Raw genomic sequence first — 24,754 nt, forward strand, 5'->3', positions numbered from 1 at the left:
CACATTGATCAAAGTAACTTTCTGGCATTTATACTACTTACCCTTAGATTTAATTCAATCTGAAATACTTTCATGAAACACCTACTTTGTGCCTGGCTGCAGGCAAGGTTGCTCTGTCTAGCACGGGAGAAAAATAACTATATTATAGAAGAATAATATATAAGATGTTAATAGAGCATCTATTGTGGAAAAGATAAAAACTTTTGCTTTCATGGGAAGGGGCTAGATTGGGGTAGTCAGGAAAACCCCTGTAAGGTAATATTTGATCTAGATTTTGAATTATATATGTATTTTAATTACATATAGTAAGTACTGTATGTTCCCTGATGAAGTTCTGTTTTTCAGGGAATGCTGCTGCACTTAGAGTCTTTGAGAGCACACTTCTACTTTTGGATTAGTAGAAGCATGAATGGAGGTAGCAATTTTTAAGGCACATATTCTTAAGTAGACACTTTACAAATTATGATTGTGATTCTCAGTATCCTCTTTCTTTAGCTGTGGGCCAGTGAGCCAGGGTAACTTAAAACAATATAGGAAAATAATACATTTGAAGACTGGAGAAAATTTAGGAGATTTTACTTGTTACCTGATGGCCAACACCAAGATCCAAGCTTTCTTCACTATGAAGATTTTATAAACATATATTTATTAATCTCCTCACAGCTTCGCCCATCTTTTGCCACCATGGCATTCTATTAAAAAATATTAAGAAGCTTTGTTTATGTTTAGGTCCAGTCTCTTTTGATATTCCAAACAGGCTAAAACCATATACTTCAGCATTTCAGCGTATGTAACAATTATCCAAAATGACTACCATTGGTGATTCCAAGGTAACTGTGCATCAAGTTATCTCAGAGAAATTAATAACACAGAATTCTGAGCCTAACACTGGATGTTTCGCTGCAATAGGCCTGGTCTAGGAAAATATAATAAAGATTTTTAATATGTAATTTAGGCAAATCTGATTCAGTCATTTTATGAAATGGGGCCTGGAAGCTGTTAATCTAGATTTTATACACCTGCTAATGAAAATATACTTTTTAAAGTTCCGGTCTGTACTCGTGTTTTCGGGGGCTATAACTGGCCCCCAAGCAGAAGTATCCCGTACTGTAAAACTTATTGTAACCCAGTGTGAGGCACGGGGAGGAAGGAGATACAAATTAATGAAATTCATTATGAGCACTCATAACTAGTTAGCCATTTTCGCCCTGAGCAATCCTGGCAGAAAATTATGGGAGAATAAATGTCAGTGTTTTGTATTCCTCTTATTCAATTCCAGTTCTCTTTTCATGTTTAACATCTGGATGATTAATAACTTATTAATATTCTGCAATAGGAAGCTCTCAATTTATCAATGTTGAAAGACTTACTGTCAAACTATCAGAATTGGCATCCACAGTTGTAACAGAATTGTCTTTTCTATGAACTGTCTCATGTCGCATTTTCTCTCTCTCTCTCTCTTTCTCTCTCTCTCTGTCTCTCTCTCTCGATAGATAGATAGATAGATAGATAGATAGATAGATAGATAGATAGATAGATTTTTAATGGCAGTTTTTTTCACCATAAAACCTCTTCCTAGTCATGTAATTCCTTTCAAAGTCATTCAGACCAAAAGTCTGGAGGCTCTCCCTAACTCCTGATTTCCAGGGAACCCCCCATTCATCCATTCCACCTCCGGTCTTCCCTGTATCAGTAAATAACGACTTCTTCCACCTGGTGCTTTGGAGAAAATTCCAGGAGTCTTTCTTGACTCTTTTCTTTGATTTATACCACACCTTTCAATTTCCGCTACATGAAAGCCCTATTCATCCAGCTCTATAATGTAGCCTGAATTAATTCACTTCTCTTCCTTTCCTGTAACAAATCACTGCCATTGCCTGTGTTTCTGCTGTTGTCTACCTACAATCCATTATTTATGCAGTAGCAAGAGGAGACTATATAAAAACCAAATGGGATAGGGTCACTCCTTCATTAGTGATTCTCCAATAGATTCAAATTGCTTTAAATAAGATGCAAAATCTTTACCTTACCTACTATGCCATCAATCTCTGACTTCTGCTCACCTCTTACTATACCTCTAGTATCACATTCCCACAAGCCCATTTTGATCCAAACACACAGGCCATAATTCTGTTCTTTGGACACTGGGACTCATTCACTCTGGACCATTGCCCTCCTTCCTCTGACACATTTTATCCCAGACTGCCTCCTCATTAATAAAGTGTAAGTTCAAACATCAGCCATCTCAGATAGTCTTTCACTGATCAACCTAACTGTAGTGCCACCATTCTATTCCCTCTCTCAATATATTACCCTATTTAATTGTTTCATAGAACTTATTTTTTAATTGTATAGTGATTTAATCCAAGTTTTTCACTCTAAAATATAAGATGTGTCTGTCTTATTACTATATTTCTAACTCTAGAGAAGTCCCTTGTATATTGTAAGTATGCAATAAATATTAACTGAATAAATAAAGTAATACATTTCAAGGCACAATAACTTGAATTACTGATTTTCATTTTTGCAATTTAAAAGTTCCTGAATTATGAGAGGACTTTAATATTTTTTAAGACTCACAATTATTCTAACAATTCTCCTTTTCCCAGTTGAATCTCACCACATTCCATCTTCCACAGAGTTGCCAGAGTTAAATTTCTAAACCAATAAGGTGATGGACTTCTTACCATTCTCCAAATCCATAAGATAAAGTCAAAAGTCCTGAGCAATGTCTAAAGGCTTTTTATAGTTTATTCCCCATCTGTATTTTTAGCTTTTTTTTCTCCCTCTTCCCTTCGTACTCTACTATCTAACCACATAAAACTTGAGTAGTCTCAGACATATCATGTTATGTTGTGATCCATGCCTTTGCCACTACTAGTACATTATTCCTTTTGAAGTTCACATCAAGTGTCAGTTCTCCCCTCTTCATTGGCAGTTAGTTGTTTTCACAAGTCTCTGTCTTAGTGTTTAATACAGCATATGGTAATTATTTATATGCTATGCTAGCCCTGACGACTAACATAGTGTGCTCAGCATATGTCCCATACGTGTAAATTGAATGAGTGGATGAATGGGTGGATGGGTAGATGAATATATGAAAGATGTCTTCTACTAATTCATAATCATCATGTGAATAGGATCCTTTCCCATTCATCTAAGTGTTCCCTTGACAGTGGGCTTTAAACATGGTAAATACCTTTATTACTTATTAAGGCAGTGGATAAAATAACTGTACTTATTTATCCACTGTACCATAATAGAAGTACTATTAAGAGAGTGGCTAAAGTAATGGTATTCACATACTTTTACCGAAAGAAGCATTATCTTCATCTTAAAAAGTTTTTTATTTGTGTCTTCTACACTTGTGTTAGAGAACACAGGTGTAGAACACACACCTGTGTAACTGTAACCACTAGTTATTTGAGGGTACTGAGCACTTGAAATGTTTCTAGTCCAAGCCAAAGTGTGCTGTAAGTATAAAATATATACACTTAGCAGAAAAAAAGAATGTAAATGAGCTAGGCCATAACTTAACATGAATTATATATTGAAATGTTAATAATTTGGGTATGTTGTCACATAGACACTGTATTAGTTCATTTTCATGCTACTGATAAAGACATACCCAAGACTTGACAACTTACAAAAGAAAGGTTTGTTGGACTTACATTTCCATATGACTGGGGAGGCCTCACAATCAAGGAGGAAGGCAAGCAGAAGCAAGTCACATCTTATGGAGATGATGGCAGGCAAACAGAGAGCTCATGCAGGGAAACTCCCATTTTTAAAACTGTCAGATCTCATGAGACTCATTCACTATCACGAGAACAGCACAGGAAAGACCCTCCCTATAATTCAACTGCCTCCCACTGGATTCCAAAAGATAATTTATTTTTAATTTTGGAATAGGTCCAACTTTAGTATCAGGAAAAAAAAAACTCTCTGGTTTTCTTTATTTGACTTCATTCAGCTTTATTTAAATGTTTTATTTTGCATTGTATTTTATTTACAGGCTCTGACATACATGTTTTGAAACAATTATGATTTTACTTTTATTTCTGTAGGAAAAATTTTGTTTTGGAAATCATATATCCATCTATTTATCTATCTATCTACCTATAGAGAAAGAGACAAAGACACTTTAATTTGTAGTTGAAAATTGTGGTTTTCAATGAATCTGCTTACTTACAAATATTTACCTAGTAAACATTCTAGGTTTGGAATCACAGTTATCTAGGGGTACAAGAGGAAGGGGGGCCGGGCACGGTGGCTCACACCTGTAATCCTAGAGGCCAGGGCAGGTGGATCAGCTGAAGGCAGGACTTAGAGACCAGCCTGACCAACATAGTGAAACCCCATCTCTACTAAAAATACAAAAACATTAGCCGGGTGTGTAGTGGGTGCCTGTAATCCCAGCTGCTCAGGAGGCTGAAGCAGGAGAATTGCTTGAACCCAGGAGGCGGAGCTTGCAGTAAGCCAAGATTGTGCCACTACACTCCAGCCTGGGTGACACAGGGAGTCTCCAAAAAAAAAAAAGAAAAGAAAGAAAACAAGAAAAAAAACAGAAAGGGGATTTAGGGGATTTGAGAGGTTAAGGAATAAGTCTAAGATCAAGAACATGGTCATTTCATCATGCATTTCACCATGCAAATCAGCAATCAGGATTTATATATCAAATTTGATCATCTTTTTCATCTCTGATATCATACCCTGTTCTAGAGCTTTACTACTTTTTACCATGATAATTTCAACAATCTCCTGTTATCCTTCTCTCCAGTATTGTCTGCATTAAATCCATGTTCCACACTGCTACCAGAGAGATGATTAAATATTTATAATTTAAAACTATCACTTTCCTAAGTGAGAGCCTTTATTAATCACTAACTATGACCCCATTAAATACAGAGATAAAGTCTAAATCCATAGCTAGGGTATACATGCCCCTGTGCAATTGAAATCTGGCTACCTCCAATATCGTGTCTTGTTTGATGCGTCCCCTACCTCCTGCTACGTGTTCTAGGAACACCAGTCTTGTCTTCCTCATTCTCGTCTCCATAACCTGCTCTTCTCCACTTTCCTTTGCTGACTCCTTTTGTTGCTCTCCCATTAATAATCTGTTGAATTATGTATCATTTCCATACCCGATTTTATTATGAATCTGTTTATTATAAATTACCCGACAAGACTGCTTGTTCTGTAAGGCAGAGATCTTGCCTTATTATCTGTGGCTTGTTTTCCTCATCAGAAAAATGAGAATGACTCATTACTTACATTGTAGGAGGACTGAGTTAATACATGCTCCTGGCAAATAATCAGTGGTCATTAAATGTTAGTTATATCATTTCATATAATTATTGTAATTATCAATATTAATAGTAATTTGTTATTACCACACTGTTAAGCGCTCAGTAATGTGTATATAGTAAATAAAGATCAGGTGATTAATTATATTTAGAATCCCAGGAAAGAGGGACAGGGAAGAACTGAGTTGAATTAAGAAGGAAAAAAATCAAAAAGCAAGCTTGAGACCGGAAGTCTCTAACTGGAACTACTGATTCCTCTACCCTGGTCTAAACCTTGATCATCCAATTAGCTTACATACTAACTGTGTCCTGAGGAGTCATTTTTCATATATTCATTGCAAGTTCCCTCAGAGATCATAGTAAGTATTAGATGATGTCAGATAGGACAAAGGGAACATATGTGGCTTTGGAATAGGATTTTCAATGTACCCCCTTCAGCATTATCCTGATTTACTTCCTGTAATTCTATACTGCTAATTTGGCTTTTTTCTATTTCAATAATGAATGCCTAGGGGATTTGTTTTAAGCAACTAATAAGGATGTTGCAATTTTTCATCAGTTCAAGTTAGATCAAAGAGGAAATCTATCATGTAGTTGGTAAAAACAAAATTAGCCAAAAGATCATTCTAGAAAAAGCTGTAAAAAGAGCAATAAAAATCTCATATCAATTAATTGGTTATGATTTAAGTAGTTAACTTGTTCTCACTTTTTGTCCGACACTAATGATATTATTTAGTAAGCATAACATATTGTTATAGAACAGACCTAGTTCCTGGTTTTTTGAGTCATTTATGAGAAAATCAGAATTTAGAGTCAGAAACTAATTGAACTAGTCATTATGAGAAAAGCAGAATTTAGAGTCAGAAAACTAATCTGTATACAAATAAATATATTTTACATTAAAATAAGTATCAAATCACTTCATACATATTGCTGCAAATATGTAATGTAATGTGTGAAATCTAATATTAGGTAATAGTTACTGAGAATCTATTTTTTCACATGTAATTGTCATAATGATCTGGAGCTCAGGTTGTTTCCTGGAGTCATGCAGTGGCAGAATCACAAAATTCAACAGAGATCTGTTTGACCCTGGAGTCTGATATCTGAAGCACTGCCTTGTCTTATTTTAATCACGTTTGTGTGCGTGTGTGTGTGTGTGTATAGCTAATTGAACTTTTATGCCTAGAACAGTGCTGTTCTAACATTAGATAAGGATCATATACTTTTATTACCTCAAATGCCCATGAGTATCATATTTTTTAAATCAGTTATCATACTTCAGCTACCCAATCTCTAAAACTATATATATTTTAATCCTGTGGACTATTTTTATAATGAGATCCATGTCTATATTACCTTCATTGAAGCACAAATAAGTAGAAATTCTTTTTATTTCAATTAACTTTGTCTCTGTCCTGCTGCAAGAGATACCTGCAATCATAGTATTTAAGGATTTAATAAGTAGGTCTGTATTTCCCCTTTACAATTTATGTATGGCTTTATAAATATTGAAGACATCCCTTCTATACTGTCCTAATTCCAGATCAAAGACTCATCTTCAGTGTTTTTGGTTATAACAACAAAAACAGGAAGAATTATAATTTTCTTTTAAAAGAAGTGTTTGTTAAAATTCAGGGGAAAGAAGAGAAAGAGTTCCAATAAATGAGATCAAATGATGTTTCCAACTAGAAAAAATGAGAATATCCAAATCCGTCTTAAAAGCAAATTTAATTAAATCTGAGGATACAGTGGGGTTTTGTGATGGTGGTAGTTGTTGACCTATTTTTAGGTCACAAATCTCAGCGGAGAATGTAATGAAAGCTAAGGATTTTTTCTTCCAAGCAAAATGCTTGCATGCAAATAAATACAAACTTTTTTTAAAATTTCAGGGAATAGGGCCCAAAGGATGGACCTTAGGTTAATAACTTCTGACTGAATCTATAAATTAGGATTCACTTTACTGAATTGAATTCAGTTTTCCCTATCTCCTGCTAAAGCTTTGTATCTTCTAAAGCTATAACATGTTTTACTGCTTTACCACTTGATGTCTCCTCCTTTCATTTACATAATGCTGATGCTATTTCATCTCTTCAACTCTGCTATTTTTTTCATTAAAAGTTTTAGAAAACATCCAGCCTTTTAAGAATTGTCCCACATGCCTACTATATTATTTGAACATTATCTCAGAGGGATTATTTCATGTTCCCTTTTTAAATTGTTAATTGATAAATTATCATGTATATGTTTGTGAGGTAAATTGTGATTTTTGATATATGTACCTCTGTGGAATAATTAAATCAATCTAATTAACATATAAATCACCTAAAATACTTGTCATTTTTGCGTTAAGAACATTTGAAATTTAAATTTACTCTCCTAGCATTTTAAAAATATATGCTATTTAACTGTAGTCACCATGCTGTGCAACAGATCTCACAAAAACTATCCCTCCTGTCTAATTGCAACTTTGTAGCATTTGTCCAACATCTCCCATTTTCCACCACCTCTCAGCCTCTGGAAACCACTGTTCTCCTCTCTGAGTTTGAATGTTTTAGATTCCACTCATAAGCAAGATCATGTGGTATTTGCCTTTCTGTGCCTTGCTAATTTCACTGGCATAATGTCCTCCAGTTTCATTCATGTTGTCACAAATGACAGAATTTATTTATTTTTTAAGTCTGTATAGTATTCAACTGTACATTTATACCACATTTTCCTTATCCACTTATCTATTAATGGACACTTTGGTTGATCCTGTATGTTAACTGTTGTGAATAGTGAGGCAGTGAATAAGGGAATACAGATATATCTTTGGCATGCTAATTTCAAATCTTTTGGATATATACCCAGGAGTGGGATTACTGGATTATATGGTAGTTCTATATGTAGCTTTTGAGAAACCTTTATACAGTTTCTCATAATGGCTGTATTAATGTACATTCCCACCAATACTGTAGGGACAACAATGTTGTGTTCCCTTTTCTCTACCATCCTAGTAACACTTGTTATCATTCATTTTTTTCATGGTAGCCATTCTGACACGTGTGAGGTGATATGTTATTGTGGCTTTAATTTACATTTCCCTAATGTTGGGTGATATGGAACATATTTTTATATAGGTGTTGGCCATTAGTATGTCTTGTTTGAGAAATGTCTATTAAATTCCTTTGCTCCTTTTTTAATCAGGTTGTTTATTTGCTACTGGGTTGTTTGAGTTTCTTATGTATTTTGGATATTAGTGACTTGTCAGATGTATGATTTGTAGATATTTTCTTCTGATTCACAGATCGTCTCTTCACTCTATCATTTTCTTTGCTGAGCAGAAGCTTAAAAAGCTATCTTTTTTTTGCGGGGGGTGGGATAGAGAATCTTACTCTGTCACCCAGGCTGTAGTGCGGTGGCGTGAACTCACTGCAGGATCCATCTCCCTGGTTTGAGCAATTCTGGTGCCTAAGCCTCCTGATTAACTGAGATTACAAGCGTGTGCCACCACACCTGGCTAATTTTTGTATATTTAGTAGAGACGGGGTTTCACCAGGCTGTCCAAGCTGGTCTCAAACTCCTGGACTCAAGTGATCCTCCCGCCTTGGCCTCCCAAAGTGCTGGGATTACAGGCATGAGCCACCTTGCCTGGCCAAGAAGCTATCTTAGTAACAGTATTTCCTAGTCTTGTTTCTCTTTTTTGTGTGTTTCCCCATATTTTATGAATTTTTAGTTATTGGGAGATGCCACATACATTTGGTGATAAAGTGTGCAGTGCATTTTAAGCTATGACATTTATGCATTTATTTATTTATTGAATGTATGTGACCAGCAACTTACTAGGTGCTTGGAATATGATATGATTGATCTAGAAGGGTCTCTGTTCCAGTGAGGCCTGCAGTTTACAATAAGATTGACAGTAAACCATTAAGCCATAGATGGAGCTGTAATTATAATTTATGATAAGTGGAATGGAAGAAGAGACAGGGCATTGTGAGAAACAGTAATTTGTGCAGGGGCCCACCTATGTGAGGAATATATGTTTGGGATATTATATGCTTATGACGTTTTGGAGAAATTAACCTGATGTCAATAGAATGACTAGCAGCTAGTCAGATGAGAATGGAGCATAAAATTCCAGTCAACGAGAAAAATATGCCTTGAAGCCAGAAAGATCCTGACACAGTTAAGGAACTAAATGAAGCCAATGTGCCTACTCATATGAATTATTGGGAGAATGTCAGACAATGTGGTTTGATAGAAAGGCATGGTCCATATTACACAAAATCACAAAATCTACAGGGTCCTATTTAAGAGCTGTCTTTCATTTCAATATTATGGGGGACACTTAATGGTCCTACACTGGAGATTGATATGATCATAATTTTATTTTTAGAATACCATTTTGAAGGGGTTAGGAAAAACGAAATGGAACTGGCAAATATGGTGGCAGATAAACCATTTAGGAGATGACTTTTCTAGTTCTGATAAGAGAATTATGGTGGTTTTAGCTAAGAAAGTATAGTAATGATGGATAAAAGAAGATGGAATCAAGATGTATTTAGGGAGTCGATTTGATAGTTGGGAGGTGGAAGCAATGTTAGAAATGACTCTTAGTTGTCTAGCTTAAATAATTTAATGAATGTATGTCATTGTTAGAGATGTTGAAAACACGAAGACAGGCAGGATTGGTAGTTCAATTTTGGCTATGTGAACTTTGAGATGCCTGTGAGACATTCAAATTGATTGAGTAGAGACTAGGGCTTTATATAGAAATGTGTGTTTTCAATATCTACACTCATGCATTGCTTAACAGTGGGAAATGTGTCTTTAGGTTATTTTGTCATGCAAACATCAGAGAGTGTACTTACCATACAGCCTATTACACATCTAGGCTATATAGTATAGCCTATTGCTCCTAGGCTACAGATCTGTACAGCATGTTACTGTAGTGACTACTGTAGGCAGCTGTAACACAGTGGTGACTATTTGTGTATCTAAACATATCTACACATAGAAAAAGGTACAGTAGGCCTGGCTCAGTGGCTCACTCTGGTAATCCCAATGTGTCCGGAATTGGTGGGTTCTTGGTCTTGCTGACTTCAAGAATGAAGCTACAGACCTCCATGAGTGTTACAGCTCTTAAAGATGGTGTGTTGTCTCACTGGCCTCAGGAGTGAAGCTGCAGACCTTCGCGGTGAGTGTTACCGTTCATAAAGGTGGAGCATCCAGAGTTGTTCTTTCTTCCCATCTGGAGTTGTTTGTCCCTCCCAGTGGGTTCTTGGTCTTGCTGGCTTCAGGAGTGAAGCTGCAAACCTTCGTGGTGAGTGTTAGACCTCAACAGGGTGGCACAGACCCAAAGAGTAACCAGCAGCAAGATTTATTGCAAAGAGCAAAAGAACAAAACTTCCACAGCCTGGAAGGCGATCAGACCCCATTGCCGCTGCTGGCTCGGGTAGCTGGCTTTTATTCTGTTTCTGGCCCCACCCACATCCTGCTGATTGGCCCACTTTACAGACAGCTGATTGGTCTGTTTTACAGAGAGCTGATTGGTCCGTTTTGACAGTGCTGATTGGTGTGTTTACAAAGCTTTAGCTAGATACTGAGTGCTGATTGGTGCGTTCACAATCCTTTAGCTATACACAAAAGTTCTCCCAGTCTCCACCCATCCCAGAAGCCCGGCCAGCTTCACCTCTGACTGGCACTCGCCTCTGGACTTTGTGGCATCTAGCCTGGGCTCTCTGGCAGCCCAGAGGGAGCTCGTCCCAAACAACCAAGAGAAAAAGAGGGGAAGTGAAGAAGAGACGGAGACCTGCCATCCTGGCCAACGACCCTGCAAAGTGGGAACTGCGGTCCAAGCACGGGACCCAGCCTCCCATCAAGCCCAGCAGGCTCCTTCTGCTGCGCTGAGTGCAGGCAACAGAGCCCGCGCCCACCCTGAACCCGCACCTGCCGCGAGCGCCTCGCGCAGCACCGGCTCCTGCCTGCACCTCTCCCTCCACACCTCACCACGAGCAGAGGGAGCCGGCTCCTGCCCTGGGAGCCCCAGAGAGGGGCCCCACACAGCGATGGGCTGAAAGGCTCCTCCAGCGCGGCCAGAGGGGACACCGAGGCCGAGGAGGCGCCAAGAGATGAGTGAGAGCTGCTAGTACGTTGTCATCTCTCACTAGCACTTTGGAAGGCTGAGGAGGTAAGACACCTGAGATCGGGAATTCGACACCAGCCTGACCAACATGGAAAAACCTGTCTCTACTAAAAATACAAAAAATTAGCCAGGCATGGTGGTGCATGCCTGTAATCTCAGCTACTCCGGAGGCTGAGGCAGGATAATCGCTTGAACCCGGGAGGCAGAGGTTGCAGTGAGCCAAGATTGCGCCATTGCACTCCAGCCTGGACACCAAGAGTGAAACTCCATCTCAAAACAAAAAAAAAAAAAAAGAAAGAAAAATGTACAGTAAAAATACGGTATTAAAATCCTATGAGACCACTATCCTATATACAGTTTGTCCTTGATGGAAACACTGTTATGCGGTGCATGACTGGAAATGGCATTTAAAGCTATGGTCCTAGATAAGATATCCCAAGAAGTGAGTATGAAAGTAGAAAAGAAAATTCAGTATTAGCCTTGAAGAGGTTTAGCGCATGGGTCAAGAAATACAAAACAAAGAAGTAAACTAAGAAATGAGGGTAGGTCATTTCCCACAGAGAAAGGGTAGGTCAAGAAGGCTGTGAGAAAGGAGTGGCAATCTGTGAGCTATGTACCAAATAAAAAACTAAGATTATTGTCACTTGAGTTTGGAAAATTGCGTCTTTGGTGATACTCTCCAAAGAAACTTTACTAGCATATTAAGTTGAGAAGCCAGATTGAATTGTGTTGGAAAGAGAATGAGAAGTTAAGAAGTGGAGATAGCAAATGTAGGCAACTTTTCAAGAATCTTTGTTCTGAATGTATACAAAATGTTTTGTGGTGGAGGTGCAGGGGGTGGAGGGTAGCGTTTTGAAGAAATTCAATCAGGATTTCTTTCTTTCTTTCTTTTCTTTTGTTTTCTTTTCCTTTTTTTTTCTTTTTTTGTTTGTTTGTTTGTTTGTTTTTTGTGATGGAGTCTTGCTCTGTCGCCCAGGCTGAACTGCAATGGCAAAATCTCGGCTTACTTCAGCCTCTGCCCCCTGAGTTCAAGGGATTCTCCTACCTCAGCCCCCGAGTAGCTGAGACTAGAGGTGCTCACCACCATGCCCGGCTAATTTTTGTATTTTCAGTAGAGACGGGTTTCACTGTGTTGGTCAGGCTGGTCTTGAACTCCTGACCTCAGATGATCCACACGCCTCAGCCTCCCAAAGTGCTGGGATTACAAGTGTGAGCGACAGCGCCCAGCCCAGGCTATTTAAATGTACATTCTTCCTCTCTTTCTCTCTCTTCCTCTTGCTCCTTTTTCTTCCTATTCTTTTTCTCCTTTTCTTTCTCCTCCTCCTATCCCTCCTCCTCACCTTCTCTTCTCCTCCCACTTTCCTTTCTCCTTCCTCTCCCTATTCCCCTCCTTCTTCCCCCCATCCTTCTTCTCCTTCTAAGACAATGGATACTAAAGCAAGTTTAAATGCCTAGAGAAATAATCTGGTGGAATAAAAGGACGTTGCCAGTGAAGGTAATATAATCCCTTTAATAAATTTATTCTTCAGACTTGTGCATTTTTTTCACTTTGATACACACATTTTATTAATCACAATGGTAGAAATAGAGTAGGATAGATCTCAAAGTGTTATGTGGCCTTAAAATATACAGAAAATGTAACATTCATTTGGGATGTTGAAATCAAAGGACTGAGTTAGTATTAGAAGGTCACTTTTAGAATTCGACTTAAAGAGGAAGAGTGGCTGTATTTGCCAAAAAGATGAAGTATGAACTTAGCAGAAAAGGAAGTCAGGTTTTTGTTTGTCCATTTGATTTTGAGAAGGCTCTGGCTCTGTCACCCAGGCTGGGGTGTAGTGGCACAAGCTCAGGTCACTGCAACCTCCACCCCCAAACTCAGCCTCAGTGGCTGGACTACTAGTGCATGCCACAACACCCCAGTAATTTTTGTATCTTTTGTAGAGACGGGGTTTTGCCGTGTTACCCAGGCTGGTCTTGAACTCCTGGGCTCAAGCAGTATGCTCGCCCCAGCCTCCCAAATTGCTGGGACTACAAGTGTGAGCCACTCTGCCCAGCCCAGTTTTCTTTATATTGAAGTTAAGGTGGTCAAATTACTTTGAATTTGAAAGCAAATGTTGCAGACAGACTAATGGAAAGCAGATTGTATATATGAATTTATAAACCATATTTATGAAGTCAGTTCCAAATTAATATAACATATCTGGAAGATAGCAGATTAGAAAATAGAAAGGACTGGATGAGTATGAGGAATGCGTAAGAGAGAAAGAAGAGAATTCTGCTTAGAAAGTGAAAAAAAAAAAAACGGAATAGACACAGGCAGACAATAAGATTTTGGATGTGTATATCACAAGAGGAGATGGTGACTGAAACTAAATCTGGGAAGCTATTTTTCTGAAAGAAGGAAGTGGGAAATCATGTTTTTATAGCAGGGTAGATAATGGTTCAATAACAGGATAGATGAGACCAATACATATTTATTCATTATTGTTAATTTTATATTTACCTAAAATCAATTATCATGTTAGAGTTTGTTTATAATTATCTGAGAAGAGTTAGAGCAATAGTCATTCTCATGTACTTCTATTTATCTGTTCTGCTCCTCAGTATTCTTCCCTTTTTTTTTTTTTTTTTTTTGAGACGGAGTCTCGCTCTGTCACCCAGGCTGGAGTGCAGTGGTGCAATCTCAGCTCACTGCAAGCTCCGCCTCCTGGATTTACGCCATTCTCCTGCCTCAGCCTCCCGAGTAGCTGGGACTACAGGCGCCTGCCACCTCGCCCGGCTAGTTTTTTGCATTTTTTAGTAGAGACGGGGAGTATTCTTCCTCTTAACTACACAAACTTTTCATTATATTCTCATTTAAACTATTTTAACATCCACTTTTCCAGATCTGTTTCTGAGGTCCACCTGCTTACTAGAATATTCCACTAATGTCATTATAAACTCACCAATGATGTAATGAATAATTGATAAATTATCATAATAAGAATTTATAAATTTCACTTGTGAATTCACTGTAAGATCCTTTCTTAGTGACTAACTCTACCATTGTCTACTCACTAACACAAAGTACCAATAGTCAATCCTTTCCTCTTTCTTACAACCAATAACCAATCCTTCATCAAATGCTGTCCAGTCTTCCTCTTTGTTCTAAACTTGTGTTGAATCCAAATGGATTTTCCATCTCCTTAGTTTCCACCCTCATTTATTACATGGTATATTAAAACATTCTACCTAGTGATCCACCTTTGCTTGTTGTGCTATTGTTGTATTTGCCTCTCATTCTCATTCCCATCTTATTTAAACAACATCATTCAAGTTCATAATTAGGGGAATCAGCCTTTCCCTATTGATATGGTTTGGCTCTGGGTCCCCATCCAAATCTCACCTTGATTGTAATAATCCCCATGTGTCAAGAGTGGGATCAGGTGGAGATAATTGAATCATGGAGGTGGTTTTTCCTCTGATGTTCTCATGATAGTGAGTGAGTTCTCATGATAGTGAGTGAGTTCTCATGAGATCTGATGGTTTTATAAGGGGCTTCCTGCTTCACTCGGCACTTCTTCCTGCCGCCATGTGTGAAGAAGGACATGTTTACTTCTCTTTCTGCCTTAATTGTAAGTTTCCCAAGACCTCCTCAGCCCTGTGGAACTGAGTAAATTAAGCCTCTTGCCTTTATAAATTACCAGTCTCAGGCAGTTATTTATAGCAGTGTGAGAACAGCCTAATACACCTATTATCAGTGTGTGTAATTGGAGTGGACTTGTGCTGGCTGTACCCTTAAGAGCAGTCTGTTTCCCTAGCACAATGCTGGATTCACAGATGACATGAATAAGATGATCTATGACAGCACTCACTCAAACTTTGATTTGGGCTGTTGGGGAAAACAGTATTTTTCAGAGCTATTGCTGAGCTGTGTAGCATATGCAAGCCAAAAGTTTCTGGTGGTTAATTCTGCAACCACATGTGAAGAGAAAAGTCAACATAGAGGAAAATCAAACCTAGATGAGAAGACAGGCACTTGGCACCATTTTTTGCACACATGGATCCAGCTGTGTGCAGAGCTCTCACTCTCCACTGACTTTGGAAGTTATATGCGCCAATAATTTCCCCTTTTGTGCCTGAATAATTTGAACTGAATCTCTGTCATATGTAGCCAAAATTTTTAATATACCACTTCTATATATGGACCTTCCAATCTAATTTTTACTGCCACCAGATAAATATTTCTAACATAGAAACCTGGTTATCAAATCCCTCTGCTTTATTAAAGCATAATAGAGCCCTTGGGATAAACACAGTGCCTCACTGTGACCTGACAGATACTTTCATGATCTAACCTTTGACCTACCTTTCCAACTTTGTCTCTTGGCACTCTCCCTCCACCAAATTTGTCCACTCATGCTTCTAAGTATTCTTATATTTATTTGCTCTGCCTGAAATGTCTTTCTTTTCCCGCCTATTAATAGGTAGTAACTATTTGCTTTCCTTTACTCATCAGGTTTTATGGTTAAAACTCTTCTTCGTATCCGGTAGCTCTTAGTACATTCCTTTATGAGATCCCATAGAATTTATTTCTCTTTCTTTCATTTAAAATTCCATAAAGGGAAGAATTTTTTTCTGAATCTCCAGCTCTTACCAGATCATTTGGTCTATTAATAAATGTTTACCTAATGAATGCTTGGAGGAGTAAATGAATAACAATCTTTAAAAGGCTAAAATAATAAATTTACAGTGCCTTTTCAGTGGGAGCATGTTAGAATATTTTGCTCTGCTACAGAAGCCTTGCTCATTTAACCTTAGGCATCAGAGTCTAAAGTTTTGGGGAAAACAAACTCTTATACATTTTGTAGTTAGAATAAATTTTTAAATATTTATATGAAAAAACTGATTATATTTTAGAAATATAAAACAATTATTTTACATTTGATATTTTCTTTACTATTTGTTAACTTACATTACAGTGAATTTAGGCATCTTTCTTACATATTATTTTATTTCTGATATATACACACATATCCTTTTGAGCTTTCTGTATAACACTGTCTTACATGTCGTGATGTCTAAAATATTAATGCTTTATTTAGGTTTGAAAACTCCCCAGGAAGATTTGACATTTAAGACTAAATTCAGAGTGTATTATCATGAACTTTGACAGCTGAGAGTGTGACTGAAGGATCTTTGTCCTTACAAACTAAAAGCCTATTTATAATGCATAATGAAACACTAGAAAGCCATTTTCCTGCCGGGCGCGGTGGCTCAAGCCTGTAAGGGCGGATGACGAGGTCAGGAGATCGAGACCATCCTGGTTAACACGGTGAAACCCCGTCTCTACTAAAAAATACAAAAAACTAGCTGGGCGAGGTGGCGGGCGCCTATAGTCCCAGCTACTCGGGAGGCTGAAGGAGAATGGCGTGAACCCGGGAGGCGGAGCTTGCAGTGAGCTGAGATCCGGCCACTGCACTCCAGCCCGAGCGACAGAGCGAGACTCCGTCTCAAAAAAAAAAAAAAAAAAGCCATTTTCCTTACATGCTTCTATATCCACCATTCTCTACATATAAAATTTGATTGGTTTTGAGTATTTTTATTTAACAAAATTTAAGAAGTTGGTGAAGATGTAGTTGTTTTATAGATTCCATTTTCTCAATACGAAGCAAATTTCTTATTAATTTTTTATCAATTATAACAAATTATGAATTTGAAATGTACATAGCTTCCACTCGAAAAATGCTTCAGATATTGCCCATCTTTTTATTAAAATGAGATTAAACCAAGATGGTCTAAAACATTATAAGTTTACTTTTCTTTGTTCTTAATTTAAGACAAGTTAGAGCTTTCAAAATAACCACTTTACATAGATTTATATTCATGTCCATCTGTCTGCATATAATAATTAAGAAAAAATATTAAAATGATTCAATTTCCCTTCTTTAAAATTATTTTAAAAGGCAAACACTTTTCATTTACTTTCATTTCTTTCTCTCTCTCTTTTTTTTTTTTTTTTTTTTTTTTTTTTTTGGAGACAGGGTCTTTCTCTGTTACCCAGGCCCAAGTGCAGTGGCATGATTATAGCTCATTGCTGCCTCAAAATCCTGGGCACAGCCTCCCAAGTAACGAGGACTGGAGTCATGGACCACCACATCTTGCTATTTTATATATATATTTTTAGAGGTGGGATCTTGCTGTGTTGCCCAGGCTTGTGTCGAACATTTGATTTCAAGTAATCCTTCCACTCAGCTTCCAAAAGCACTAAGATAACAGGCTGAGCCACCTCACTCGCTTCATTTCTCTTTTTATTAAACTATTCAAGTTGCTTCTTACAAAAAGACCTTTATATTCTCTATTATTGGGGATTTTAAAAATGTACCCTATCATTTGCCTTACCTCTTACAAAGAGGATTGCTGAAGAACATGACAAATAACAAATAAAATGTAAACTCCAGATTCCAGCAATGAAATTATCATTACTCAGTATATAATTCACATTTAACTTCTTATTTTGAAACATATGAATGAACAAAGTACTATTTCTGGAGGGGACTACATCTGGCCATTCATTTAGAAACCTGCCTAATGTGTTTGAAGGGAAAATAAAATTGTGTAAATTAGTGGAAAGAAAGGTTATCAACAACATTTTTTTTAAGTTTATGTTTTAACTTTATGTATCATATGTTCTATTCTAATTTACATACTTTTTGTTTTCAATGACATCAAATGATATTATGTACATCTTCTGGCACTTGTTAGCCTCATGAGTTTTGTAGACCATGCTGATGTTGTTGATCCCCTTATGTATACAAAGCTTTGGAAATATTTATCAAAAAAGGAAAAAATCTTCACTGAGGAATTAGCATTCCAGTGATATGAGAATTATGCAATGTTAAGATTAAAATAATTTTCTTTTTTCATGAGTAATGCATGCTCATAGTTATAAAAAGAAAATAAATTAAAACTGCATAGAAGTATATAAAGTGGAAAGTAAAATGAAAAATATGCTGTCCCCACAGAAAATATTTTAAGATATATTTTCAAAAGAGGATGTATGAACAGAATTTATATGCACTTAATCACCTCTGAACTTAGTTGACAATCTAAAAAGTTGTCCGGATTAAGATCTAGGTAAGCTGTAGGGGTCTAGGAGGCTTAAATGACAGGAAAAGATCAGAATTATCTTCTACAAGATATCCAACAAGTCTGCACTTATGAGATCATGAGGACATTTCAGTTTCCAGGAGACCAATATATCACATTAGCTTTGGATTGATATCAGATTTCAGGAAATAATAATAGAAATTTGACAAAACAGCTAGTCAATAAAAGGACAAATATGCAGATAAATGAACCCAGAGAATGGTCTGACTTTCATCAGTTTCTTAGCAGTCAGCCTGAGCATTAACATTCAATCAGTGTTACATTTACTGTTTCCTCAAAGACTTTGAACAGATGATTTCCTATATATCCTAGAATCAGTCATTGACAGAGATGTAACAGTAACTACATTTCCTCAGTCTCCAAACCCTCCTTCACTCCCAACTCGGCCTGTGAACATTCTCCCATTGTTTCAGCCATCTAAAGAGGCAAACAAACTTACATACAAGAAATATGCCCTCCCTTTACCTCCAATCCTCCTCCAGATGTTGTACTATTCCTCACCTTTTCTTAAGAGCCAAAATTATAGAAGTAGCTCTTCACTGATTGTCTTTACTCACTCATTTCCAATTTATTACTCTGTAAGAGAAAGACTGAAAGGCCTGCTGGATTTCCCAACATGGAGGCCCTCTGTGACACTTGGGAGAGGAGCACCAATAATGATTTTGGAAAACAGGCACCAGATTACAGTGGGTAAACTAATCGCTTACTTTTCAGTATATTCATTCTCAGCAATTCTAAAGTCATTTTCTACTAGATCTTAAGCTCTTAAATTAATTTCCTGACTTTCTGTTCTTTTTCACTTCAGATCTTAAAAATACATGTGCACATATGCATACACATATTTCTGAAGAAAAGAAAAGTTATTTTAACTTAAATATTTACATTTTGAGCTTGGGATAGAAGCTGTTAAAATCTTGATCTTGTACAATTTTTTTTATGATGAGTTCTATTATTTTGCAATGCCAGTAATAAAACAAGTTGTAATATAAGTAGTCAACAGTGAATCATCTTATAACAATCAAGGGAGTAGGTGATACTTTTTAAATCCTAGTTTTTAAAGACATTGTGCTAAGAAGGCCCATTGTTTATCACATTTAATTCATGAAAGATTGCAGAAGTTTGTAAAGTTTAAATAAGACACTTGTGCTTTAGTTTCTGGCCCAAATACTTGTCCTGATTCTCCAAACTATCTCCTTTTTGTTTTAGATGAGCACAAAGAAATAATGGCATTTTATAGACAGACCAAATTGAATTATATTAATTTGTTTACTCACATTTTAAGCACATAGTACACTGGAGCTTAGAAAGATAAAGGAATCATTTTCTCTGGACTCCAAAAGCATCTAATAGGTTTTTACCACTTACCAGTATATTAACCAATTATTTCCACCTGCCAGAATATTCTAGTAATAAAATGCACAAATTAGTATTGTCAGTCAATTAACTTAGCCTTCTTGAATAAAGGCTGTTACAGTACTTGTTGATGCAAACAGAAAAATGAAAAATGAGAGCCCGCTTTCCTTATCATACAAATAATTAATAGAAATAGTAATGTTTACTTTTCATTGTTGTATTATGTATATTGTATTAGACAATAATAATTTTTTAAAGTGAATGATCCCCACCACCGTGTTCAAAGCCAGCATCTATTGTTATTAGAATTCTTATTTGAATAACTCTTTGCTTAGTAATTCAACTAATTACATTGTTTTGTTTTGTAGGTAGGTATTTCTTTTGACTGTTGGCTTGAGGTTGATTTTGTTCCCTAAAATTAGAATCTATAATTATAGAGTAACATTTGAGATCTGAGAGAGCAGTGACCTTGAATTTGTAATAATTTGACAATCACAAGTGCAGTAGGTTCTCCTTAGAGAATGAAAGGCAATTCTATTTGAGGTTTCTAGTAACAGATTCCAATGACAACTCATTCCCTTCTGCAGGATATGGAAAAAGGAGTTAGAGTTCGGATACTAACCCTATTCATTACTGTTGAAACCTTCCTTCTGACCTGGAAATTCTCTTTTAGAGCACAGAAATTGACAGTAAAATGAAGTTTGTTCTTTTCCGCAAAGAAAACATTACTTGTTTATCTTATTATGAAAATTCATTTGTTTTACCGTTTATTAATGTTTGAAGTGGGGCTTTCCTTTTTCCCAAGACACCACACCACTGAAATTCTCAGAGAGAAATGGTGAAACCACCCCAACATTTCTCCAAAATAGTTTTCATTTCTTTTATAGTTGCTTGAATTCCAGCTGTATTTGTTATATTAGGAAAAACTTAAAATGCTATATGTGGGTGCATTTTTCTAGCATTTCAGAAAATGCACCTTTTTAAAAATCTTTTTTTCTCACCATTTATTCTCTACATACCTTTGTTCCATTTCTGCCTGCTCTTTTTGCACAATTTACAGGTTGATCATACTCTCCTTAGAAAAGAAAGCATTGGGTATTTTGTCTACAAATCCTATGTAAGAAATCTTGCTGAAATCAAATAATCTAGATGAAATTTAAATTCCTAAAAGAAAGTTATAGTATCTTCCACAATTAATAATGCAGATTATTAGCCAATGAGGCAGATCTTTGAAATGTTTCCCTACTTTTCCTCATGAGTACTTTTTATTTTCAATGAAATTATATTCTGATCAGCCAATATCATGAAAGATAAAGAGGCTTTTATAAGAAAACTGAATAGACCTTACAAATAAATAAAACAAAGTACCTTATATTATTTTAATCCCTAAAATTATTGTTGATAAAACACAGAATGCATTTTGACCTGGCCTATTCCTTTTGTTTTTAATCTGTTATTTGTTTCATAAAAGGTGAACTATGTAGAATCTTTGCATTGTAAGAGTACATTTCCCCTGCAGTAGCTCCTAGACACCCTGAAGAGGCAAGATCCATGTTTAGAGAATTCAAAGACTTGATTTCTGGTCAAAGCACAGCCTCCAGCTATTTACAATACTTTTGTCCCATTATTTTCCCTGTTTGTGATGCACTTTCCCCATATGTTGCCTCCTCAATCATGGACTGGTTGAGGATTTATAATGAGTTCATGGAGTAAGTTGGATTAGAAAGAGAAGCATCATTGAAGTGGTAGGTGTGATTGGTGTCAACAAAAGAGAGACAAACATTCCTTTAAAATTCTGCTTTATTTCAAAAAGATTTAAGGACAATGTAAGAAATGCTGTTTAAATAAATCATAAAGAAGACTAAATTAAGAAAAAAAATGCCAGCTCTAGTTCAGAGTTTACTTGTAGCAAGAGAGGAATACTTGATTTAAACATGTAACTTCTGTTTATTAAGCCAAAAATATAGCTCTTGTTTAAATTATTTGAAGATAGAATCTGGGATTTCTTTAACATATAAAACTATAAAAGGGTCCACCTTTAGGTATGTAATCAAGTGATCTTAAAACTTCAATATGATTTTAAAGGAGAAATCTATTATTTTGATTTTTAATTTGTTTTTCAGCCCTTTTCATAGAATACAGATGTGAAATTATTTAATAATACAATTAAATAAACACATGCCATGTTTCATACAGCTAAATGTAAGAGATAGCAGTAACATATAAGGGCTTCTGGATAGGTACTGTATCTCTTTGGGAGTGATTAAGTTCACTATTTCTTTTCACTATGTTATTGTAGATGGAAAGCTGATCCATTTTGTTGATTTTTATTTCCTTTTTTTTTCTTTTCTTTTCTTTTCTTTTCTTTTTTTTTTTTTTTTTTTTTTTGAGACAGAGTTTCGCTCTTGTTGCCCAGGCTAGAGTGCAATGGCAGGATCTTGGCTCACTGCAACATCTGCCTCCTGGGTTCAAGCGATTGTCCTGCCTCAGCCTCCTGAGTAGCAGGGATTACAGACATGGGCCATCATGCCTGGCTAATTTTCTATTTTCAGTAGAGACAGCGTTTCTCCATGTTGGTCAGGCTGGTCTTGAATAAATTTATCATTTTATTTTTAATAAATCATTTGGAAATTATCTTATCACAGGCAAAAGTATTTATCACCTGGGATTTTCATTCTTCAATGGTAATAGCTGCTCTTAACTAGCATTACATTGAAATTAAGGATAGCTATATTTAACATTTTGATATTGCTTGCAGTCAGTGAGGCATGATATTTTATATTACATTTAGCAATTACAATTGAAGCTCAGGGCATTTATGAGGTGTTCATGATGGGAAGGGAGGAGTTGATATATGAAGATTGCTTTGACTTTATTCATTACACTTCAAAAATGCTGAGCAATAAGGTCATTCTTCATAATTTTAGGAAAAAAGAGAAGTTTAATTTATTTATTTATTCATTCATTTATTTATTTGTATGGTGTATGTGTGTAGACAGAAATAGAGAAAACTATAAAAGCCCTATATAAAAGTGTATATACCTTGTGATATCATGGCAAAATAATTATGTGGTGATAAAGCAAATAAGTGGTTGATCTCTAGGACAGAAAATTTCTTGTGAAGAAATGTAGCTATGATAATTCTTCACATTTTTATAGGAGTTTAGGTTACACAAGTGTATGCATTTATCAAAACTTAGGAAATACACATTTAAGCTATGTGCATTTCATGGTATATAAATTTTACTTAAAAATACTGAAACGGAAATCAAACTCTAGTTAATAAAGCACATGGCAACATTAGGGAGGAGTGTGCCTATACTCTGACAGGCATAAAACATCTGACGAATCAGAATGAATAAAGGGGCTCACAAGAAAAAATATGCTAAAATAGCTAGGAAAGCAAAGAAAAAAAAGCTACAAGGGAGAACTAGTCTTGCTGCATATTAAAACATAGTATAAAGTTTTATATTTAAAACAATGCAATAGTGGAGCATGGATAGACAGACAAAATGAATGAAATAGAAAATAAACAGATACATACAAAAATAATTGAGGTTTAATATATGATTAAAAATGACAAATCACTCTCCTATCACTAATAATTGATGCTGAAACAACTGGTTTGTCATTTGATAAAAGATATAATTTGACACAAATCTCACATCAGAAGAAAAGACTAAGCTCCATATAAATCAGCATTCTAATGTTTTTGAAAAAACTAGCTAAATTCCTCTTAATGTCGGTGAAGGGAAATGCTCTCTGTCTGTGGTGATAATGCATATGCAACGGAAGAAAATATTGATACATACAACATTTTACGTAGCAAAGCAATAAGTTAAATGAAAGGACAAACATCGAACTGATGCAAAATATTTCCAGATATATCACAGCTAAAGTGCTAATATCACTATAAAGATGTCTAAAAAATTGATAGTGTTAAAAGCAAGACAAGCCAATAAACAAAAACCCTCCACCACAATAATGAATGAAAGACTAGAAAAGACATTCACAATACACATGGAGAGATAGATAGATAGATAGACAGACAGACAGACAGACAGACAGACAGATAGAGACAGAGAGACTGAGAGAAAATTGACGTTTCACATATTCAAAGATGTTTGACTTCATTCTTAATTTTTAAAAATGCAAGTTAAAACTATACTGAGTTGACCTTTATTCACCTAGCAGTCTGCTAGAAACTTAAATGTATGATAGCACATTCTGCTTGCAAGTCTATGGGCAAACCAAAACTGTTCACACGTTGACGATGTGAAAGTAAACTGCAACAACCCTTATAGTGAGAGATTTGGCAATACCTAATAAAACTGTATATGCATTTACCTTTGATTCAGCAATTCAACTTCTAGGAATTTACCCTCAAGATACAGCTCCAAGTATGTGAAAAAATACATGCACAAGATACCTGTTAAAGGAAATAGTTATCAATAGATGATGTAGGTACAAGAGAAAAACTTCTTCGTCCTCTTGATGGTTTGCTGGAAATCACTGACAAAGGCAGATTAATATGAAAAAAAAAAAGTCATACAGTTTTATTTTATCACAGTTTTACATGACATGGAAGCCTTCAGGATAAAACCCCAAAGATATGGGGGAAATTGTCCATTTTTATGCTTAGATTCAACAAAGTATGAACAGCTGTGTAGAATATTACTAGACAAAAAAGGGTATGATACAATGCTAATACACTGAGTGGGGAAACCCAACAAGGGCTGTCTGTCTAGATTTTTACCTCTCTGTGCAACAGTCTTTCCTGATGGGTGTGGGGCAGGACCCTCTCCAGAATGGGAAT

General features: G+C 36.2%; 1 protein-coding gene across 6 annotated transcripts in view; it reads left to right on the forward strand.

Annotated features, from left to right (window-relative positions):
- The window catches only part of GALNT13 (polypeptide N-acetylgalactosaminyltransferase 13), a 590,104-nt gene that overhangs the window by 334,288 nt on the left and 231,062 nt on the right, over window positions 1–24,754 (forward strand). The gene's annotated exons all lie outside the window — the stretch shown is intronic.

This window comes from Chlorocebus sabaeus, chromosome 10, assembly GCF_047675955.1.
Source record: "Chlorocebus sabaeus isolate Y175 chromosome 10, mChlSab1.0.hap1, whole genome shotgun sequence".
Classification (NCBI taxonomy): Eukaryota; Metazoa; Chordata; class Mammalia; order Primates; family Cercopithecidae; genus Chlorocebus; species Chlorocebus sabaeus.